This window comes from Strix uralensis, chromosome 32, assembly GCF_047716275.1.
Source record: "Strix uralensis isolate ZFMK-TIS-50842 chromosome 32, bStrUra1, whole genome shotgun sequence".
NCBI classification, from domain to species: Eukaryota; Metazoa; Chordata; class Aves; order Strigiformes; family Strigidae; genus Strix; species Strix uralensis.
The window spans coordinates 170,752-193,002 of NC_134003.1; the positions used below are offsets into that span (position 1 = coordinate 170,752).

The 22,251-nt window shown below is 44.7% G+C and overlaps 1 pseudogene; it reads left to right on the forward strand.

Annotated features, from left to right (window-relative positions):
• LOC141936144 (E3 ubiquitin-protein ligase RBBP6-like) overlaps window positions 1–21,771 on the forward strand; it is a 34,780-nt pseudogene extending 13,009 nt beyond the window's left edge.
• The last annotated feature ends 480 nt before the right edge of the window (window positions 21,772–22,251 follow it).

A 22,251-nucleotide genomic window follows, 5' to 3' on the forward strand; every position in this document is an offset into this window, starting at 1 on the left:
ACAAAAAAATCTCTTAGTGTTTTGCTTTGCCCGAGAGGTACCTCTGTGTCACAAGGTAAATATCCCATTCCACTGCCCAGATGCAGAATTATTCCAACAGACAATTATTCCACTAACCAAGGGCTTTTCTACTGCAGCCTGGGGCCATGCAGCCGTGCATTCAAGTACATGCACACCCAGTGTGTGCAGGCTGGCAGCTGCAACCTTTGCACACTTCTCTCTTCATTGCTCCTGAAACATTTTGACTCCCCAACCCTACACTCTGGTTCTGCAGTAATTCCCCCTACAGTCAAACTACAGTTTCAGGCACATCCCATTGCCTGCCCAGGATGGAATCCCCCAAGTGCGACTGTTCCCAATTCCATTTTTCCCATAGGAAACAATGGGATAGAGAGGAATGTGTGCAGGCACTTCAGCAATGCACACAGCCGAACCACACAGGAACAGCTGGTGTGAGGTGGAAGGTGGTGAGACAGAAGCGAGACCACTGGGGTTGTCAGCTGCCAATTCAACACCTGGGAATGACAGAAGTAGTAGAGGAAATTCTAACTGCTTTTAATATACCAAGAAATAACTGCTACTTGCCTGAAGTTTAGACTGGAAAATCTCTTTACAACACAAAATTAAACTTCATAATGTCCTGGTGACCCTGTGTGACCCATCTTCAAACAGATCACCATTCTGAAACCTCTCAGCTGCTTCTCCTGTGACACTGAACACCTGACAACTCTTTCACTGCCAGTGGTCCTGCTGCCTCTCCTGATCCATCACATTTTCATCACCACCTTCAGATGCCTGCTGCTCACCATGGCCAGTGAAGGATGAAGGAAAACAGGACCATGACAACAGTAACCAGAGCAGGGTATTAAAGAACTGACAGCAGAGCTCTGAAACAGAAGGCACAGACAGCAAGGCATTACTGTGCACAAGCTTTCACAGTGCGGACGCAGTATAGACGGGGTAAGAATCTGCTCCCCAGCTCTGGAAAACCCAATCGCCTCAGTGGCAGCACTACTGACACCTGCAAGCTTCCTTCCTTAAGTTCTAAGGACAGAGGAGCATCCCCTGGATCCAGATGCAGCCCCCCTCTGAGTACTGCCATTCTGAGGTGTTGCATTTTTCCTATCGATCAGCAATAACTTATAAAACAAGATTTCAGTTAACTGTCCCAAAACCTAAAACCACACCAGCACTTTGCCTCAAAAGGTTGATCAGAAACAAGCCGGCTCCACCTGCTGCATCATCTCCCCTGACCACCGCACACAAAACTCAACACCTCCCCAGCCTGTCCCAGCCAGCGCCCCAGGAAGGTGCTGTCAGACCTCTCCGCTCCCCTGACAGCCCCCCGGCACAGGGCACACGCCGGCTGCAGGCTGCCAGCCAGCCTTAGGGACAGGGAGTCACCTCAGGAAAACTCACGTTTTCCCCAAAGACCAGGTTCTGCTCCGACCCCAAGCTACCGCTGCGAGCCCACAGCACCCTGCCTCTCCGCAGCACCCGAGGGGTGCAAACCCCGACCCGGAGCAGACACCAGCCCTGTCCCACCTGCTTCACACGGCATCCCTGCAGCCACAGGCACCTCCTGAAAGGGGGGAACCTGCGAGAGCAATTTTTAAATGTGTTTCCACGAAGACCAGGCAAGTACAGAAAAGAGATTTCACAGGAAGAAAACCAGGGAAAAGGAGGAGGAGGAAGTCGGTCTGCCTGGCTACATGAAATGGGGATGAGAACAAGCAGAGATGCAGGGCACAGCAGAACTGAACAGGAGCTTGAAGGTGACAGGAAGAAAAAACAGGCAAGATGAACTACACAGGTGTTCTGGACAGGAGACTTATTTTGTTTAGGTCTTGATGAATTCTTCCTTATCAATTATTCTGATGGTTAATTCTATTTTCACATGGGAATTTTGTCAACATTTAAGAAGATGCACAGGAGACCCCAGGAGAAGCCCCAACACTCACCTAGGAACGAGGTGACGATCTGCAGACTGACAGCACATCGGGCGGGACAAGCTGGCAAAGAAACACGGTGGCAACCAGTTACATCACGTTTACAGCAATCCACAGCCACAGGCAGTGGAAAGCGACTATTTTCTGCAGAGCTGGTGCAGAGCAGAGAGGTGAAGATGAAGGAGCAGCTGACGGGGAGGCTGAAGCAGTGCCACCCACGGCAGGAGCTCTGCCGGCTGTTTGCAGGCTCAGAGCAAGTGGTGCTGCCGGATTTCCCAACCAGAAGCACTCCCAGGATCCCAGCACACAGAAACTTGTCCTTTAATTACTTTTCAATTACTTCTTGTACCTTCATTGTGTGAGATTTCTGCTCTGCCTGCAGATGTCAAGAGATTCTTTTCTGAAAGCGGAGCAGGTCGTTCCAACTTGAAAAAAACAAGATTTTGTCTTTTGGCAAAGGTGTGAATTAGAAGCTCTGCACAGAAACTGAACTTTGTCCAGAAAGCCAGAGGAGCAGCAGGGCTCTGCAAAGGGGCTGGGCTCCAGCACACTCCCCTGCTCACCCTCCCCACATCTCTCCCAGCACCTCCGAGCTGGGAAAACCGGTCCCACAGCCAGAAGGCAAGAGCCCGCTTGGGCCAGCTCTCGCCCTCGGGCTTAATGCTGGTTTCTGATCAGCACCTCTTGGCTCTGGTGACTGGCACCCTCTGAAGCACCACTCTGAGGGGTTTCATCAGATTGAACCCACCCAACCCAAATCACCACAGAGAGCAGAAAATATTAAATGCCTCACTTCTTTCACACTTGAAGTAAAAATAAAATTCACTTTCCCTGGGGTAACCTGACAGATAAACCCCGCAGACACAACAGACCCTTACAGACAGCAAAACCCACCAAGTTCAAGGTAAAAGGACAAGCACAGTCACACATCAGAACGTCTGCACAGCCCAAACTGTGACAACAAACCTTTTTTTTGATAAAGAATTCAGAACCATGAAAAAGTTTGGGTTTTTAGACCAAAGCTTTCCCCTTCCCCGGCGATCCCACCACCCCCTCCAGGGAAATCGGCCCCAGCCCCTGCGCTCACCCACTGCTAGGCCGGGGACACCACCACTGGTGCTGGGGCTGGGGCTGGTGCTGGTGCTGGTGCCACCTTTGCAGGAGAAAAATTCCTTCAGCCATCCAGAACAAAGCGAGTGTTTGAAAAGGAGGAATTCCCACTTGCTGGATGAACCAAATCTCTGCGTGGATCATCCCTCAGTGCAGACCCCAGAGAGCTGGAGGACCTCCTGCCTAGGTCGCCTCACTGCAGACCATAGAGCCCTGGCAGACTGTCGGCAGGAAGTAGGCCCTGTGGGGGCCAGGGGGACCCCCGGGGGGGCTCCAGCACATTGTCCCCCCCCAGCACCTGCCCACACTCCTGCCTGTGCCGTGAGGGGGGATTGGGGACCTGGGGGGATTCTTGAGGGGGTGTTCTTGGGGTTCTGTGGGAGTTGTGGGAGTTATTGGGGTCCTGGGGGGGTTATTTGGGTCCTAGAGGGAGTGTAATGGAGTCGGGGGGGGGGGGGGGTCCTGGAGGGATTTGGGAGGGTTATTGGGGTCCTCGTGGGGGTGTCTTGAGGGAGATATTGGGGTCTGGGGGAGGGTCTTGATGCTTGAGGGGTGTTATTGGGGTCATGGGGGAGTTGAGTGGGTTATTAGTGTCTGGGGGGGGGTGTCTAATGGCCTCCTGGGGGCGGTTTCTGGGGGAGATATTGGGGTACTGGGGGACAGTAATGGGGTGCAAGAAGGGTCCAGTGGGGGTTACTGGGGTCCTGGGAGGGATCTTGTGGGGGCTACTGGGGTCCTGGAGGTCTCCTGGGGGGGCTAATGGGGCTTAGGGGAGTCCTGGGGGTGGGCTGGTGGGGTCCCGGGGAGATATTTGGGGTCTTGGGGGGTAAAATGGAGAACTGGGGGGCCAATAGAATCTAGGGGGGCACTAATGAGGGGGGGGGACTGAGGGTGTTTTGGAGGGACCTGGGTGTGGCAAATTCAGTTTGGGTGGGTTGCAGGAGGGATTTGGGATTCCTGGGGGTCCCAGGGGTACCTGTCCCCCCCCAGCAGGTGCTTCTGCTCCAGGGGTACCCCGAGAGCATCAGCCCCAACTACCTCCAGTACCAGTGCTGGGATGCCGTGGGGGTGGGGGATGGTGCCTCCACCATCACTGGGGCCACCCTCACCTGGCTGCTGCGGGGTGAGTCCCCCCGATCCCAAACCCCCCCTTTTCACTGCAAAATGGCCCTTGGTCCCCAGATCGATGTTTGACCCCCAAACCCCCAGTTTTACCCCAGAATTTCTGTTTGACCTGATTCACAGAAACAGACTCTACAACTCAGAGAGAGTTATACAGCAGGTATGTTTACTCCAGCACCAGGGTGCAAGGGGATTTCTCCACAAAGCTTGCACACCAACAGCACATTTTACCAGAAACTTATCGAGTGTGGATATACATATTCATTGGATTACAGAACACAAACATACATATGCATGAGTGAGGCTGGGTTAGTTCTAGAGGCTGGTGTCAGCAGTCTATGTCCTCTTTGCACCTGCTCATTGCCTCCTAGGGGGCGTCTTCGGGGGTCTGTTGGAGGAAGGCTCACAGTCCTCCTCACCTTGTACTTTTCCTTGGAGCATGCGCAGATTCTCTTGGCCAATTTCTTGAACAGCAAGAATGGTTCCCGCTGGTTTACCCATTCTCTCTTATCTAAAAGCACCAGTATATTAGTTTCTACCACCCATATATGTCTATCTATCCACTACAAAGACTAAACTTGTTAGAACCCATCTGCTTTCCAAGGACATGTCTCTTATTTTTGCTGAACATTGTAGTTCTTGGTAAATTTCCACAGAACAGTCAGGGCAAGCAGGATTATCAAGCAATATTCAGAAATCATTGTAAGTTGCTATAAGTAAATAAGGTGCAAAGCAGGTGATCATTTCCTTGTATCAGTACACTTCTCCCCTGCCCATGGTTTGAGATGAGTCAGCTGTATCAGAAAGCAAGGTTGTCCCTAGGAGCCTTGCTTTAATCTTAGGTCTAGTAAGGGGCAGGAAGAAGAAGGGGCAGCCTGAAAGCTAAGGCAGTTGAAGGTGATTAGATTCAAGGTCTGTCCATGGGGTAGAGTGGGTGTGTTTTTTAATGGGGGTAGAGTGGGGAGAAGAGGAGAGTGCCTGCAAGACAAGGTGCTTTATTGCTTATCAGGAACCTGACTACAGATGGTAAAAAAGCCAAGTTAATTATAAAAGCTTGATCCATAAGGAATAAGAAAGTATTGTTTGTGTATGTGGCTAGAGCAGGTACTAGAAGAATGGCAGAATTTTTTTCTTAAGGGAGGTTGGAGTGAAGCAGTAGCTGTAGCAGTAGGCAAATTTCAGAGAAGCAGTATTTTGGGAAGTGGTGTGGTAATGATCCTTTTTCTCATCACTGTTAAGGACCAACAATTTTGTCTCATTGTGCTGCAATAACAACTGACTTTGAGGCTGAAGTGTACTGAGTATTCTATAGACTGTGAAGTTGGTGCTGCAGATTTGAAGGAATATCCTTGGGTATTGAAAGACTGCAGGCTAACGCCAGTGTATCCGCTCTAGGACATGGCATTTACTCCAACCTGCTGGGACTTCTTGGTGGGGTTTCCTGGGCAATGCTGGTAACAAGCACATGTCCACTCTATCCAAATGCTTTGGCTTCTGCTCTTGTGAACAAGTTCTTTTTTTTCAAATGGTAAGAGCTATTGTTTATTTTAATTTGCATCAAGAAGTAGTAACACTTCTAGAGGTAGTTCTTTATATAAGATTTACATTGACAACATTCAGTCCTACCCTGAATTACATGGCAGAGTTTAGATGGACAGTTACTGGCTTTTCTTGTATAGGGAATGGCCAAATCCTGCACCGCTGACACAACCCAAAGACAGCAATCTTAATTTACCATTATAGGACCTTAGGGTGTGTAAACATTGAGTTCAGAAGCCTTTAAACTTTTTTCTAACCTAAGTTGATGCTAAGCACAATTGTTTTAACATCCCAGGTGAACCCCTCAGACCGGTACCGTGTAATGGGGATCCTCGCCCCAGGCTCTCCACAGCAGAACTCTGCACACAAGGGATCTGCATCAACGCCAGCGGTAACGGGAGAGGAGTTCAAACATGGTAAAGTCCTTCTCATGCCTGTTAACTGGTTAAAAAGTGTAATTCTTGCTATATGAAACCACATTATCTGAGTTGGTACCTAAGCACAATTCACAAGTGAAACGATCCTGCCAGCATAGCGCTTCTTGCCATCAAAATACTTGATCAGCAACAGCTCAGTCTTTCAAACAAGAAGACATCAGAGCAATTAAAAAGTGAAGAGGGAACACATGTCTTGAAAGACAGTGCCTGCAGAGGCAGTTAATTTGGAGGAAGAAGAGGTTGGAAGAGATCTCCAGGCCCATCAAAAGGTGACTGAGCTCCATAGTGAGCAGCCAGGGGTTGGCTGGTTGCTTCCTCCTTTCTTTTTTTCCCTTGGAAGGCTGTTGCACAACCCAAATCTTCTAAGCATTAAATAGTTTTCTTCCAGTTTGCAGTTTAAATTTACTCAGGGCCAGGCAGCACACACTTTTTCTGGTGCCCACACCCTTCAGTCTTAGTACCTGTTCTCCCTAACACTCACTCCCAACGGGGAAAGCCCACGCAGGTACAAGTGATGGCGCTGGCGCATGCTCTGAGGGCAGCCAGTCTCGTCGCCTTCCCCCTCCCCAGCAGCCAAAAGAGAGATTCCCCTGAGCCCTGACAAGGGGCACGACACAAGAACCACTTCAGTAAGTCAGCCCCAAGGTCCCTTCAGCTCAGCACACCGCCTGCAGCGGTGGCACAGCCTCCCAAAACGGGTAATACCAGCAGAGGGGCACAGCTGTCATTTTCTCAGAAGAGCTTCCCAACATCCAACGTGCTCTTCTTGCCTGCCAGAAACTAATCTGAAAACAGATCCAGAAGTGAAAGAAATAGGATGGGCCTTATTTACTCAGGAAGGAGACTTTTTCTTACAAAAACGCAGAGGTGCAAACATTCCTTTTACATTCCACTAGACACACACAGGCTATGGACCTGCCTGCCCTCCAAAACCTGAGACAGAATAAAGCTAAAATTTCCTGTCACAGGAACTCAGCGTACATGAGTTCGGAGCTGCTGAGACTTGGGTGATTTGAGGAGATACCACTTTAGTTGGAGCCAGTTCTGCCCCACTTGTGAAAGCAAGCTCAAAAAACCCCTCAGGTTTCTGTGACCCAAACTCCAGCACTGCCAGTTCCATTTCCATTTAAGAGTAAAGCACTGAGCAGCTGACAGTGTGGCTGTCGATAGATGAAGCCCCGAGAAGCAGAGAGCTGGCGGCTCTCTTCTGTGTTCTGTCATCCCCAGCACTCGCAGCACAGGGGAATCGTTTTTAGTGAACAGCTCGGAAAGCAGCGGCGCAGAGTTTTCATGCTTTAGCCGAGCGCCTGCTTTGTTGCAGGGCAAGCTGGTCAGACTTTAGAGTCTGGTTTATGCGGGTGAGACTTTGCTGTGGTTTGTTTCTCTCCAAAGATCTCTTGGGTTTGTAGCCTAACAGAAGCAAAAGCAACTTAAGCTAGGTCAGGAAAGAACCTCACGCATGAGCAGACTCTCCTTTAGTGACCACTGAGACCATTTTGCTGCTGGCATCCAAGCTGTTTGAAAAGAATGGAAAAGGTTTTGCTGCTGGTGTTTGATTCTCAAACCTGGAGACTTCTTGAAAGGTTCTGTTAGTGTGTTGAGACAACAGAAGTGTGATGTTACATATAAAATTTTGCTTTTATGTCTGTGAAGGGGTTCTCTCAAGTGCTATGTAATTACAGATTAATATACATTCTTATGAACTGACTAATGTTTTCTTCTGTATTGCTGTTGTTTTCAGAATACACAGATGATAACACCCTGATTCCTAAGAACTCCTCGGTGATTGTTAGAAGAGTCCTTGTTAGAGGAGTTAAAACTACCAGCAAAACACGAGTTATGTAAGTACCCATAAAGCACTGTAGTCTGTGAGGGGTTGCAGTGTGTTAGCTTTTTGTATGGAGATCAGTTTCCAGAGGCATTCGAGTTGTATCTTTCTTCTTTCTATTGCTTTTATAGTAAAGAGAGATACACACGTTCCCCTCTCAGAAGAGTCTGGTTGTCAGTGTTTGACTGTGTCTTGCATCTGGGGGAGGCGGGGTGGGATATGGCAGGTATTCTTACACCTCAGATCTGGCTTTCTGGCATACTGGCTACAGAGGAGAGACCAAGGGTTGCTGTTTGGATGGTTGGTTATTTAAGAGCACAAAGCTGTAGCACAGACTTCATTGTTTTGATACTTACACAGCAGAGACAAAATATCTGAGGGCTTCCTCTGGCACTGTTGTGTTCTAGAGCTGTAAGTTGGACAGTAATTGCTGACAAAACAGAAATGGGATTTGTTGGGGGTTTTTTTAGTTACACTGAATGTGCCAAGAGAGAACAATTTATGTATACAAACAAATTCCCACATTCACTAGACTATCAGAACATAATGTTTTGGTGTTTAGGTTTCATAATCTGTTTTCACTGCTTTAGGTCGGGTACAAGTGCTTTGTTCTAAGTTCTCATCACCTTTATTTCTTCCTCTAGAACTCGAACCAAGCCAGTGAGTGGAACATCAAAAGCGGTATGTAAAAACACAATCTCACACTTTTTTTCTACACATTGCACTTAATTCTAAACAACGTAGCCTTGTATTAATCTCCCAAACATTAACTTAATCTGTTCTGCAGTAAGACATAGTATATGTTGTAAAGCCCATGTATTTGATTCACAGCACAGTGAAAACTGAGTAATGCCACCATTTGCACAGTTCTGTCAATATTGGTATTTGTGCCTAGTGATGCGTTGTGTTTCATATTGAATATGCTGGAATATTTCCTGAATGACTTGGTGTTGTACAGATAATGTAGGATCGTTTCTAGATCAGGTAGGTTCAAGGTTTGCACAATTCAATGGTGCTGTGTTCTACATCTGTCTGTCTAGAGCTAGTATGTTTGTATAGGCTGTCGTGTGCTCTTTGTTTCTAGCAATTAAAATCGTTTGGAGTGTATTTTTTGCCATTTTCACATTGTATCACTTAGCTTTTATTTTTAAATACTTTCTTTGCCTAACAGTTTGGGAAGATGTTATCAAAACCCACTGAGAAACCATTGTTGTTCTACTTGGTTCTGTTTCTTACTTTTGACTTGGCGGTTCAAACAAGTACCAAAATCAACGTATCCCATAAGTTTTGAGGACAGTTCTGTGCAGCTAAAAGATTCCTTTTCATGTCCTAAAATACTTGGGTATTTGTTCCTAAAGCTGTATAACTGCAGTGCTATTGTTTGGCCCCCTCTGAGTACATAAAGGTCTCTAACGGATTGACATGAATTTAAACATTGTTGCTACCCGAAGTGGCATTCCAAAGTTCTGCATTTGATCTTTCCACTTTATCTGATGAAGCAGTTTAGTTTCATAGTTTGTCTGAACATGCAAATATCTAAAACCCAGCGCACTGAGTTCAGCTGCTTCTCATGAACCACGCAGGCCCTCTGAAGCTGTCGTAGTTGTGGACTTTGTTTTGAACCAATACACTTACATTAGGTTGGACATGTCCCTTTCAGTGACACTCAGAGGATATAGTGCAGACTTTCAGACTACAGGAGAGGTTAACTTTTGCTATGCTTTGATTGTACAACTTGAACACATGTTTAATCTTTTGCGAACAGATTGAGGACTCTTTTGCACCCACTCCTCTGGCCCAGCTCATTAAGGTATGTGTGTATTCTTGTCAAGGACTTAAAAAAACCCCACCAACAACAACAAAAAAACCCACTTGCTTCGTATTTTTAGATCTTGTACTGTGATCTATAACTGGATAACTGTTGTAATGTGAACAAAACTTAATTTTTAATAATTTACAGTATTGGTTTTAACTTTAAAATGTGTGTATATTTCCATAGTATCCCATAAAGAGTAGTTCCCAGTTTGGGAGGATAGAAGGGGAGCCCCTCAACATCATGTTGCACTATTGCTCATCTTCAAGACATAAAGAAGCAGCACTTCAGGAGCTGTTTACTGTTTCTCAGACCTTTCGTTAATTTTGTGTTGGAGACTGACACAATTTTCACAGAATAATTTAACTGGCTGCAAGTCATGGACATTTCATGGAGGGGGTTGCAACAGCCAAAATAGAAATGTTTCTGCAACATGGAAACTGCATGGCTGCTGTTGAGTTTCTAGTCACTGCAGTTATAGATCCACTCCCTGAATGCTGCACAGTTTCGTAACTTGTAGTCTATGGAGAGTGGACAACACACCCTAATTTGTTTGAACGCAGACTGTAAATTGTGTAAATGTGCCTAATTTTTTGCAGGAATATACCAATGTGTGAGCGTGGCATATTAGCAGAGGTGACCTTCTGAAGCTGTTGTAATGCCATGGTTTGCTATGGAACTGCTTGCACTTTTTGCTCAGCGATGTGTAACTTTGTCTGGGAAAGCACTAGTGGTTGCACTTTGTGAAAAGGAGTAGTGTGAGCCAGTTAAATTACTGGTCTTAAAGAATAGAGAAGGCGGGGCCTCACGCAGAGGGGTTAGTTCTTTATTCTGAAAATAAAGGCTGGACTTCATTTTCAAGAAAGAGAAATCTGTTCCCACTCTCTTCTTCCCTCTCTCACTGCAGAATTAAATTGTGTATATTTGGGGAAAAAAAAACAACAGTTACTTTGGAAGGCAGTCACCAGAAGAAATTGGTCTCCATTAGTGCTGTCCCTGAACATGTCCTTGGTCCTGTAAACTCATGGGAAGTTTGACTCTAAAATGTCAAAAACTGTCCAAGTGCTGTACACATTTAAGCTTTTGAGAAAATGTACGTATTTCAGAAAAATGCAGGAACGAAACGTAAAGCCGCTCCAAACTGTTATAGTCCAACCTCCTTAGTGCAGACGGGCTTGGCACGGAGGCAATGTGTTGAAAAGTTTTCTGCTTTATTATTGCTATTGTCGAAATCCCATATCTGAATTATGGTCTGTGCCTAGTCATGCTTTGTGGGTCTTGGATGTGTCTTGTAAACTGTTTGGGTTCAAACAAATTAGTCAGGTATCTGTAAATCTTCCTGTAAATGGTAATGGAAGGGATGTCATAGACGTTGATCTGGATTCTGTTACTGTTGTGTCTATGAAACAACCATTTAATAAACTGCTGAAACTAGTGGGTTGCTTTTGCGAGTGAATGCATATAAAATCAAACCCATGAGTGGTTGCTCTGAATGATGGGTGCTTGGAGGTCCGTATCCTTTACATCCCTCCCTTAGACCCTGCTGGGATCTGGACTAGTGTGTAATGAGAACATTTGAACAAATGCTACTCACAAAAAATCAGCTGGCTTCAGTAATTTGAAGATCTAGTTCTGCATAAGGTTTCTATTACAATTTGTGTGTTAGAAGGACACAGCAAATGGGAAAAAACCTGCAGGTTGTGCTGACCATAGTTAAATCACTTACCGTGAAGAAGTGAGCAGGCAGGGGACATGCAGTTTGGGCTGCCTACAGCACACCATGGGCAAATTTCTGCTGAAAAGAAGCTTTGTCTTGCTGAGGAACTCTAAAAAGCTTGATTCCTCTTAACGCTTCTGTGTCTGAAGCTGAATTTCAGCAAACAAAAGCAACTTCCCCTATTCTGAAGTTGTATGTCCTTCTAATGCTGCAAAATATAAACACTGATACTTGCATACACCTCTCTCAATTAAATGTACAGCGGAGATTTTCTCCTTCAAGTACTCTGGAGCTTAAGAATCCGTTTCAAAATACTTCATAATACAATTTTTTCTACGCAGAGCTTCAGTCCACTTGGAAGACATTTGGATTGGTTACACAAGTCTTTGTGTAAGGTAAAACAGAGCCTCAGGTTTGAGTGCCCAAGAATGCTCCTTCCAAGCAGGTTAACGGGCACAGAGACACCATGTGATGGCGTAAGGGCTCCCCAGAACATCTCTGGGACAACTCTGGCTCATAGAAGCAGCTGCTTTCCTGCAACCTCAGCTACTGCTGGGCTGCTTTTTACAGGGTTGGGTGAGTCTTTGGCTGGGGGAGCTTAAATGTGTTTCTAATGTGCGTGTCCAATAATTACCTGTTAAACAGACCGGCAATCTGGCTGAAGCCAACGCTTCCGAGGAAGATAAAATACGAGCTATGATGATCCAGGCTTGCCGTCAGTACGATCCAATCAAGTAAGTGTTGGCAAAGTCCTGTCTGTTCTTTGAAGACTATGGAAACATTGTAGAGATGGTTGTCGGAAGAAGAGAGATGCATGCATAACTTTTTCCTTTTTTCCCAAAAAGCTTTTAGTTACGTGAAGAAACCCTTGGGTCCACCTCCACTGTCCTATACTTGCTTTCACTGTGGAAAACCTGGGCACTATATAAAGAACTGCCCAACAAATGGGGTAAGATTGTGGGGGGCTTCTGGTGTCACTTGGTTTTTACTTGTTTTACCTTGGCAGTTACGCAGCAGTTACATGAATACCCATATTAGGAATTGTTTCTCTTGGGCTGAAATACAGAGGTTCTATGGCAGTGGTGCAAAGCCCTTCAAAATTCCAGGGAAAGCTGGAATTTTCAATGGGAAATTTTCTTTCTTCGAGGTCATAGTCCTTATATATGTCCATAGATCTTTCTCTATGAACTTTAATGTATATTTTTATATATTTCAATGTTACTGCAAATTTTTCTCGTCTTAACTCTTTTTAATGACAGTTTGCAGTTTTTAGAATTTTGTAGAAAAAGATGACGTTTCTCTTGACCCCATCTATTGAATATTTGCGTGTTATAATTACACAAGTCTCTGGTTGAGTATTCAGGCCATTTAACGTTACTCACTGAACGTATGTACATCAGCTCTGAATTCAACCTTCACCTGTAGGTGGTGAATATCAGTGTCCCCAGTGGCCAATCCAGAGCCCTGCATTAAGCTCTCCCTCTGAACTGCGCTTTGGAGGAGGAGGGGGTTTGTGCCTCTCCTCTGAGGGGTTGGGGAGCTGAGGGATATTTCACCCTTGAGGACCCTGAAGTTAAGCCAAAGAATGTCGACTGAGTTCAAAACACTGCTCGGCCTTTGGAGCATCCTGGCTATATTCACTTAGGAAAAAGAGTATTTTAGTCAAGCAACCCTTAGGCTAGGTAAAAGGAGAGGATTAAAGGCTTGTGCTGCTTAAAATAGTGGTTGAAATGTCAGTTTAAGGGTGGGTCTTAAGATATGTCTGCATTTATCTTCTTAACAGGACAGTAATTTTGAGTCTGTTCCCAGACTTAAAAAGAGCACAGGAATTCCCAGGAGTTTCATGGCGGAGGTGGAAGATCCCAATACCAAGGGCGCTATGCTGACGAAGACTGGAAGATATGCAATACCAATTATTAATGCGTGAGTATGGAATTAGCTGGTCTGACCAAAAAGTGAAGGAGAGTAGACACGTGTCAGTGTCTGAGTGGCAATGCCACCAAGCTGGCCAGCATCTGTAATTACGGGAGAAGAAGCACTCTCATTGTATCTTAACCTTAAAACCTGTGATGATTTCTAATATTAAAATAGGGCAGTCCTGCTCTTCACGCCCCTGAACGTTGGTTAAGCTTGTGGTATGCTAAGAGTCTGTATTTCTGCAAAACATTTCAGTCATCTTTACAGTGGAATCATTCTTTCTGAAAGCTCCTTTTGCTTCTGGTTTATCCTTCTAAGGCTTCTTGCAAAATTTAACAAATAGCTGTTGGACTGAGATTCCCTCCCCCTCTGACATTTATCAAATCCTGCTGTGTGCTGACAAGAGTGGCTGTTTTTAAAATGCACTTGGTAGCACCTCTGTTCTTCTGTCATGGATCTCCTCTTGCAGAAGCTGTAACATTGATTTCTTCCATTTATAAAACATAATTACGTGGAGACTGACTTTATCCTGAGCCTGCGATTGACATTTACCCTCTGGCAAAGGAGAGGTGGGATTCACGTCACCTGGTTCATTCAGCTGTCAGAAAATGATTTCTCTACTCTGAGCTAATTTCTTAGTTGATCCAATGAATGGAAGAGTTCTGCAGAATGAAAATTGTTCCCCCCTCCCTTTTCTAGTGCTCTGGCCATAGAAAAGTAGTTTAAACCAAATGCCTGCGTTTTTGAAGGCTAATGTGGAGTGAGAATGCCACCTACTGTCTTTGTTTGATAAAATCCAAAGCTTGCAAAAGTTTTCCTTTACCCACCTTTTTTTTCTTTTTCCTTCCCCATACCCCCTCCAGGGAAGCTTATGCCAGAGGAAAGAAGGAAAAGCCTTTCTTTTTACCAGAGGAGCCATCCTCTTCCTCCCTCTCCTCCACCTCAGACGATCCTATTCTGGAGGAGCTCTTATGTTTCATTTGTAAAGAAATCATAGCCGACACAGTTGTGATTCCCTGCTGTGGAAACAGTTATTGTGACAAATGTGAGTGTTACTCCCATGTTTGTTAATTCAAAACATCACACCTGATCTTCTGACAGCAGAAAGAGGAGATCATAAAATTCCTTTGTTACCAGCTCTGTTTAATACTTAAGTGTACCCCAAATAGGAAAGGACTCTTCCTGTAGAAAGGAAAAAACAAAGGCAGAAGGCTTTTTCCCCTTTTCACGTATCTAGTTAAATCCTCTTTCCATGCGGAAGGATGAGTACCAGAAGAGCGTGTAATGCTGCAGCTGATTACAGTATTAGTTATCAAATGCGTTTAGTTTGTGCACAGCCTTTTCTCTCATACAAAACTGCGACGAGTGAAGGAAGCAAGGCACGAATTCAATATGAATAATAAGCAAGCTCCAACTTTATTTGGATACACGATCCCTTTTATCTCCTTCCACATTAATATGTATATGTATCATCATCTAATTGGTGATATCTAAGAAGCAGCATTATAATATCTCGGCCCCCTCGGCCCCCCTGCGGTTTTCGCATTCCGTTCAAAATCCTCCCTTCTCTGGCTCCTTGCCTTAAAAGTTGTTTACCACTTCGTCAAGGTCGCTCCGTCCTTGTCCTACCCTCTTATGTTCTAACTTATGTCAAGTGAGGCCTAACATATGCTAAGTGCGGCCTAGTCATGCTAAATGTCAGTGGTCAAGTCGTCTAAGGAGCCATGTCCCTGTTCCTTAAGCCATTCCCCAACACAAAACTATAGAGCCAACTGGTGACTTACTGTGGTCTGCAGCAAATGGCTCGTTGGGCATTTAATCCACATTCTTCTCCACGGGAGAGTTGGTTAAAACCGTCAGAACTTGAACCTACTAATGGTTTTTGGAGATGTATCTTATTCATGAACCTTGAGGTTGGTGACTTCTCACTGTGCTGGACAGCAGAGGAAAGACTATCAAAACATCAAGACACTGCCAACTCTACATCTTGAAATGTTACAACAGTGAAATATCAAAACTGGACAGTTATTTGCTGCATAAGAGAAACTTTTTACACTGCTGAACATTCATAGCTTCGTGCTCCCAGTTCAAGATCATATTCACCCATTAATCATCTACATGTTCTTATCACTGATTAGAACCCAAAAAATGTCCTTAGTTTAGCTAAAAACTATGTTGATGATTCTGATTATACCCAGGTATTAGAACGGCATTACTGGACTCTGAGGAACATACATGCTCAGCGTGTCATCAGGCAGGTGCTTCTCCTGACACTTCAGTTGCCAACAAGTGCCTACGCCAGGTAATGAGGTGACTTTTAGATAAACTGTTTGTAAGAAAAGTCTAGTCAGTCAATTAGCTGACAGGGAAGAAAATATTAATTTACATATCCTTAAACAAGGCTGAATTGAATAAGGCTAAATGTACTTTGCAAAGACATTAGCTGTTGTTACAGAAGCTGACAACTGTTGAGAGACAATCTGGCAAATTCAGGTCATCCTTGTGTTTAACAGGATTGACTCAGCTTCAAATTCAGGGTTAACGCTGGAGTGCTTTACGTGCAGATACTCTGAGTTACCAATCACTAACACCAGTGTTTAATGGGATGTGTTCAGATGTCATAGGACAGTTTGGGTTGGAAGGGACCCTAAACACCATCCAGTTTCAAGCACCTTCCACTAGCCCAGGTGGCCCAAAGCCCCATCCAACCTGGCCTTGAACCCTTCCAGGGAGGGGGCAGCCACAGCTTCTCTGGGCAACCTGTGCCAGGGCCTCACCACCCTCACAGGGAAGAATTTCTTCCTTAGATCTAATCTGAATATATCCGCATGTTGGTTTATTTTAGGATGGAGAGTATCTACGGGAATACACAAGTAATTTTACTCTGTGGAGGCTTTTGTTCATAGAGCTACCGAAGGTTCCTGTGACCTCTTTGTAAATGTTTTTCTGCCTCTAGGCTGTGAACAACTTCAAAAATGGAACCGGTTACACACAAAGGCTCCGTAAGCAGAGGCAGCAGCAGCAGCAGCCACCAGCACATCCACCAGCACATCCACCAGCACTCATGGCTCTGACCCCTCCTGCTGCGCTGGTGGCTGCCACGGAACTTCCTCAATCTTCCCTCCTGTCAATGCACGGTTTGTGGGAAGAGAAGGTAGGTTTCCTTTCACCATATGCAGTGATTCTTGTATATTAGTAGAGCTTATTTTCAACTGTTTGCACTGATTCACAAGGGCTATCAGGTTCCTGGACTAAGACAGCCAGCATTACCAGGTCTTCTGGGCCACCAAGGACAATCAATTCCCACAACTGGTAAGTAACCGTAACTTACAAATTTCTCTTAAAAAATGAGCTTCAGGTAAACTGAAGGGGATTTTTCTTCTCTCACCATGCCAAAAGGTCATCCAATGAGAGCTGGCAAAATTCGCTCAGCAAGTGACAGACCAGACTGGGAAGGGTAAGTATGCTACAGAAATTCAATATATTGCTGCTTGTAACCTGTTAAACGAGGCCGTAACACATAACGGACACAACAGCTGATTTGTAAGGGAATAAGTATGCACAGATCGTTGTGGAGAATACATGTGCTAATTAATTTTTAAATGGCTTAATTTGATCTGGCCTTCACAAAGGGGATCTGTGCTCTCAGTAAGATTATTTAAATTAAAACTCCAGTACAGGATTGAAAAGAGGACTCTGAAGAATGAAGTCTTTCTGAGGAATCCATAATTATGTATAAAAATGAAACGTAATTAAAGGATCAGATGGAAAGCCACTGTCTTGTTTCCTGCCTGAATAGGGCTGAAGAAATTGATTTCCCAATAGAAATCAGCCTCTGATATTCTTTTTTAACAACTTGGTTAATACTGATTGAGTAAACTACTGGAAAAGGCAACGCTGTTATTTTACTATTTAGTAAACAGCCAAGCTGCTTCCTCTCGGTTGAAGAGAGAGGAGCCTGTTTTGTTTTATTGCAGCCTCAAGTTAGTCCTTCCTTTTGGTACATATTTGTTACAGATAGATTGTAAGGGTGCATTGTGTGTATAAAATCTTAAAGATAAGTCAAAACAAAAACCAGGGTCTGTCACACAGATTGTCTAGAACCTCAAATTCAGTAAGCAAAAAAGAACAAGCAGGATGCTGGTGGCCACGCTTGTCTAGGGAGGAGTTTTACAGAGAACGATGAGACTTAAAGAAGATTGAGGATTTGGCTCAATGAAGTTGGGCTGTTTTTCACGTTTGTGTTTCGATGGCCTGTCGGACTGCAGTTACACTCAAGCGCATCTGGCATCAGCAAAAATGACGTAGGGTTTTCTCCAATACACTCTTTCGGTGCAGGTGGTAAACATGCAAAACTAAAACAAGACAAATGTCACCCTAAAACTTTCCCTAAAAGTTGTAGGAATTCTAAACTGGTTTTGCTTAAATAGCACGTCCACCTTTGCACCTGCAAGCAGTCTGCATTTCCTCATATTGGGCACGTTTTGATTCGTGGTGTCTTTTTGTAATAAAGGTCAAACTATAATTGTAATGAAGGTCAAACTTATTTTAACAGGGAAAAGAAAAAGTCCAGACTCGACAAGTTTAGATGATTCTGCTCAGGAACAGACGGAAGATAAAAAGATTCCAAAGGAGCGCAGGCGTTTGTTTTCCAGGTAACTGCTTTACATGTCCGTAACGGAGAAGCAGATTGTCTAGGAGAACCAGGAGGATCTCCACTGCCCCTCTCTATCATCAGATGGACTGGATGAGTCCAGGGATTAGCAGGGAGAGGAGTTCCACATGTAGGTTACTAGCTCAGCTACGGCAGAGATTACAGTTGACTGAGAGTTAGAATCTGGCAGCAGCTGCTGAGGAGCAGGTGTCTATATTACTGAAGCCTCTCTGCAGGGACACCCTGCACCTCCTGACAGCGGTGAGGAGGCCAGAACCTGAAGAGGTCTAGAGCCTGGATTTGTTGCTGTAGTTGCGTCTCCCTGTTCTGATTGTAACCATTACCTGGGAGGAGATATGGGAGAGAAATTGTCTTCATCTCCTCTTTTGTTTATCCGTGGGTACATGGGGAGATGTTAACCTGGACTGCAAACTGGTGGCTTTCCTAGGAATTTCTTGATGCTGATCAATTTTTCTTAGGAACTAAAAGATCAAGCCTGTTTGTAAGGAAATCTTCAATGGGTGAAGGACTTTGAGAGGAGGAACAGTGCTAATGAACATATGCGGAATAATGTGAAATGGTCCTTTAAAAAATAACAAAAGAAAAACTTGGGAAGAAAAAACTCAGGGTAGCTGGTGTTATCTGTCCCCAGAATTCCCTTGGGCTGGAGTCTGAAGAGCTCTCTCTCAGTAATGCTGTCAGCATCTTTCCTAGAGTAACGGCGTTGAGTCCTATTACTAGAGGCTGACTTCAGAAGCTTTTAGAAATTACTTTTCTTGCAGTGCAGTCACTGCCCTTGGTTAGAGCCAGAGGTATGTGAAAATTTTGCTAGGACATCTGGGCTAGAAGTGTGGATTAAATGGTCCTGTGTGTGAGATTGCAGTACAAGTGTTTTGCATCCTGTACAAATCGTGAAGTAAGTAGCGACGTTGAGTAGACGAAGCTGGCGTTGTAAAGTTGAGCTTGACTGTCTTCAGGCTAATTGGGGTTTTCTTGATGTTTGATGCTGCACTGCAGCCATTAAGACTTGCTCTTTTTGCATCTTACTGCAACAAAAATGATTTGCACCGCAGGTAGTTGTGGAATAGTGGAAAACGTTCACGTACCAGTAGAGGCCAGTATACACCACCTTAAATCAATCAATCTGATAGAAGCGCGTGGAAACAGAGGTTCCCTTCCTGTGTGTTTTTGCACTAACAAAGCAGCGGCTGTTCTCTCTTGTAAGCAGAGACTTTCACATGTTGACAAGTTCTTCAACTGGCAGTAGTATTATGTCAGCAGCCGAAAGAAGCTTTGACATAAGCATATGGAGAGTCAAAACACAAAACAAATCTGCAGGGAAAAAAACGGGGAGAGTGACTGTTTTGAATTAACTTCATTTAATTTGTTGTGTGTTTTTCTTTATTTAAGGTCCAGGTTTCCCTTCATCTAGAAGTTCATATACCGACTCCAAGGGAAGATCACGTTCTTCCCGCCCCTGCTCCTACTCTTGACCATTCAGTTGTTCCCATTCTCGTTCCTACTCACCGTCACCGCTGTACCCAAGAAGAGGCAAAGGGAGGAGTCATAACTGTCGTACTAGGTCAAGGTCACACGGTTATCACCGGTCAAGGTCAAGGTCACCCACATACAGAAGATACCATAGACGATCAGGGTCTCCAGTATTTAACGGCCAGCCACCCACTAAACGGGGAAGGAGAAGGGCAGTGTTTTAACAGATACACGGAAGTTCCACCATATGATATCAAAGCTTACTGCGGCAAGTCTCTTGGCTTTCGTGATCCATTTGAAAAGGAAAGAGAGAGAGAGAATGGGAAAGGAACTAGAGGGACTGGTATGAAAAGGGCTGTGCTGCTGGTGCTCAGCCTCGACCTCCAGTAAACAGAGAGAACCTCCCTCCAGATAGGTTTGGTCCATCTGGGACCAGACGAGAGGATCTGCCATGTGCTTGGGGATGTAGGGAGGATTATCTGGGAGGGCAGAGCTACCGAAATCAGAACAGAGCTGGAAATTACCCTGAAAAACCTTCTGGAAGAGAGAGCCATGGCATCAAAGATCCTACAAAATCCAGAGAAGGAGGTGGAAAAGCCACTGGGAGATGACAAAGGAAATAAATGTCAGAAACACCAGAAGAGAAGAAAAGGGGATGAGAATGAAGGATTTCCCAATCCTGCGTTGTTAGAAGGTGAGAGAAAACCATGAGACATTAAAACAGACTCTCTGTTCATGCTCCCAAGCAGAGATGATGCCACCCCTGTGAGAGATGAGCCTATGGAAGCAAGTTCTATTGCTTGCAAATTGGTGTCTGAAAAGGAGAAAAAAGGAAAAGCCACAAGCAGAAATTGAAGCACCAAAGCAGAAAGTAGAAGTGGCTATTCCTGCTAAGAAAGACAATATAATAAAACCAGAGAAGGTGGACACTGACTGTGAAAATCTCCTCGAATGGAATGGAAAAAGTGACGGAGGAGTAGCCAACCTTAGTTTGTTTCTGCTCTTAATTCGTCTTCATATTGTCTCTTGTATAACATTTCTGAAGTTGTGCACGCTCTTATTTTGGAAAAAAGCACACAGCATCAATTTGCTTTTCTCAGTGTTTAGCTATAGCCACTGACCTCTCCAGAGCAAAGTTATTTTTTGTGAGGAGAGCAAGAGAAATCACAAGTAAAGGTCTGTCCCATAACAGCCCCATTGAGTAGAAGTGCTGCAAAAGTGACTTTCAAGTAACTCAGCTGGGCTAACAGTGAGATGTTCAGATAAGCTTACTGCGCTGACTGAGACCAGAATCCAAACTGGAATGTATAATTGATTGGGCAGCTTTCTCTCTAGATGTCTTATCTGAGAATTCATAAGCATTGGTTATGTATTAATGTAGTGGTTTTGTTGTACTCCACTACTACTTGTTAATTCTGATTTGGGGATTTGCTCTAATTAGGACTTTGACAGTGCTGTTTAATTCTAGCTTGATTGAGTTTATAATGGCTTTTAGTAATACAAGTCACTTTTTTTTACATTTAATAAAAATATTAAGACATGATTTCAAACAATAAACAGCATACAATAGAAAGAAACCTGGCTTGGTATGTCTTTAATTACATGTGTTGCATATTACAAACCGTGTCAGGTCACTGCAAATTAACCTGATTGGTCAGTACAGTAGACAGCTCCCTTCTACATTTGTCTTCTTTCTCATATTGCATGCATCAAAATGCACAAAAAATTAAAGATAAGAAGAAATCATGAAAGGTAAAAATAAAAAGAGGCAATAGTTATTAAAGTCATAAACCTAAGAAAATATGCAACAGATCAGTTGCAGGAGTATACCATATCGGTGTGATTGGCGAAGAAATAGCCAGAAGGTGGCTGACAAACTCAGGACGCAGCAAGTAGATTCCCTCTCCACGTTTTAAGGTTTCTCAGTCCTTGAAATGAGACCTGAGAGGACTCTATGGGGTTTTCTCCTCCTCTGGCTCCAAAGCTCTTTATCACTTCATCACTACATTGTTGCCATTCAGCTTTGAAGAACGAAGGATTAAGGGGGAACAGTGAATGGGGAGGGGATGGCGGGTGGAGGGTTGGTGCTGAAGAGCTGCTTTTTTCTTCTCTAGCAGTCTTAGTGGACACTGGCATGAGAAATCATTTCATTGACTTCTTTACAGATTATTATTCCATTCGACATAAAACCTAACTTGGAGGAAATCATACAAAGTCTTCACCCACAAGCCCCTTTGCACTGAACTCCAGAGAAAGGAGTCCACGCTTCAACAGCCGTACAGCTCAGATGGGTGGTAACAGGCATCCTCTTGCACCCCTCTCAAGAGGAACAGCACCCGCTGCTTCCACTGACACAGGTGCACGTGGACAGATGCTCTGAACCAGGCCTTGGTTGTGCTGTGCGAAAAGGACAGGGCTAAACAAGTTTAATTCCCTGTGACTTGCGGAAACACGACTCCCCAACCTATGAGGTTATAAAGTAGGGATGTTTATTCAGCGCTGAGACGCACGGAGGATCGCTCCACCACAAACGTGCGCCCCTCTCGTGGCACCTTGTCTTGGCTTTATGCTACAAAGCATCACATATTCATAATATGCCTATACATATGCATGACCTATCCCTGCTTCGTATTATAATGAGCCTGAAAGTCTTTTTCATACGTTCCGCCCCGGT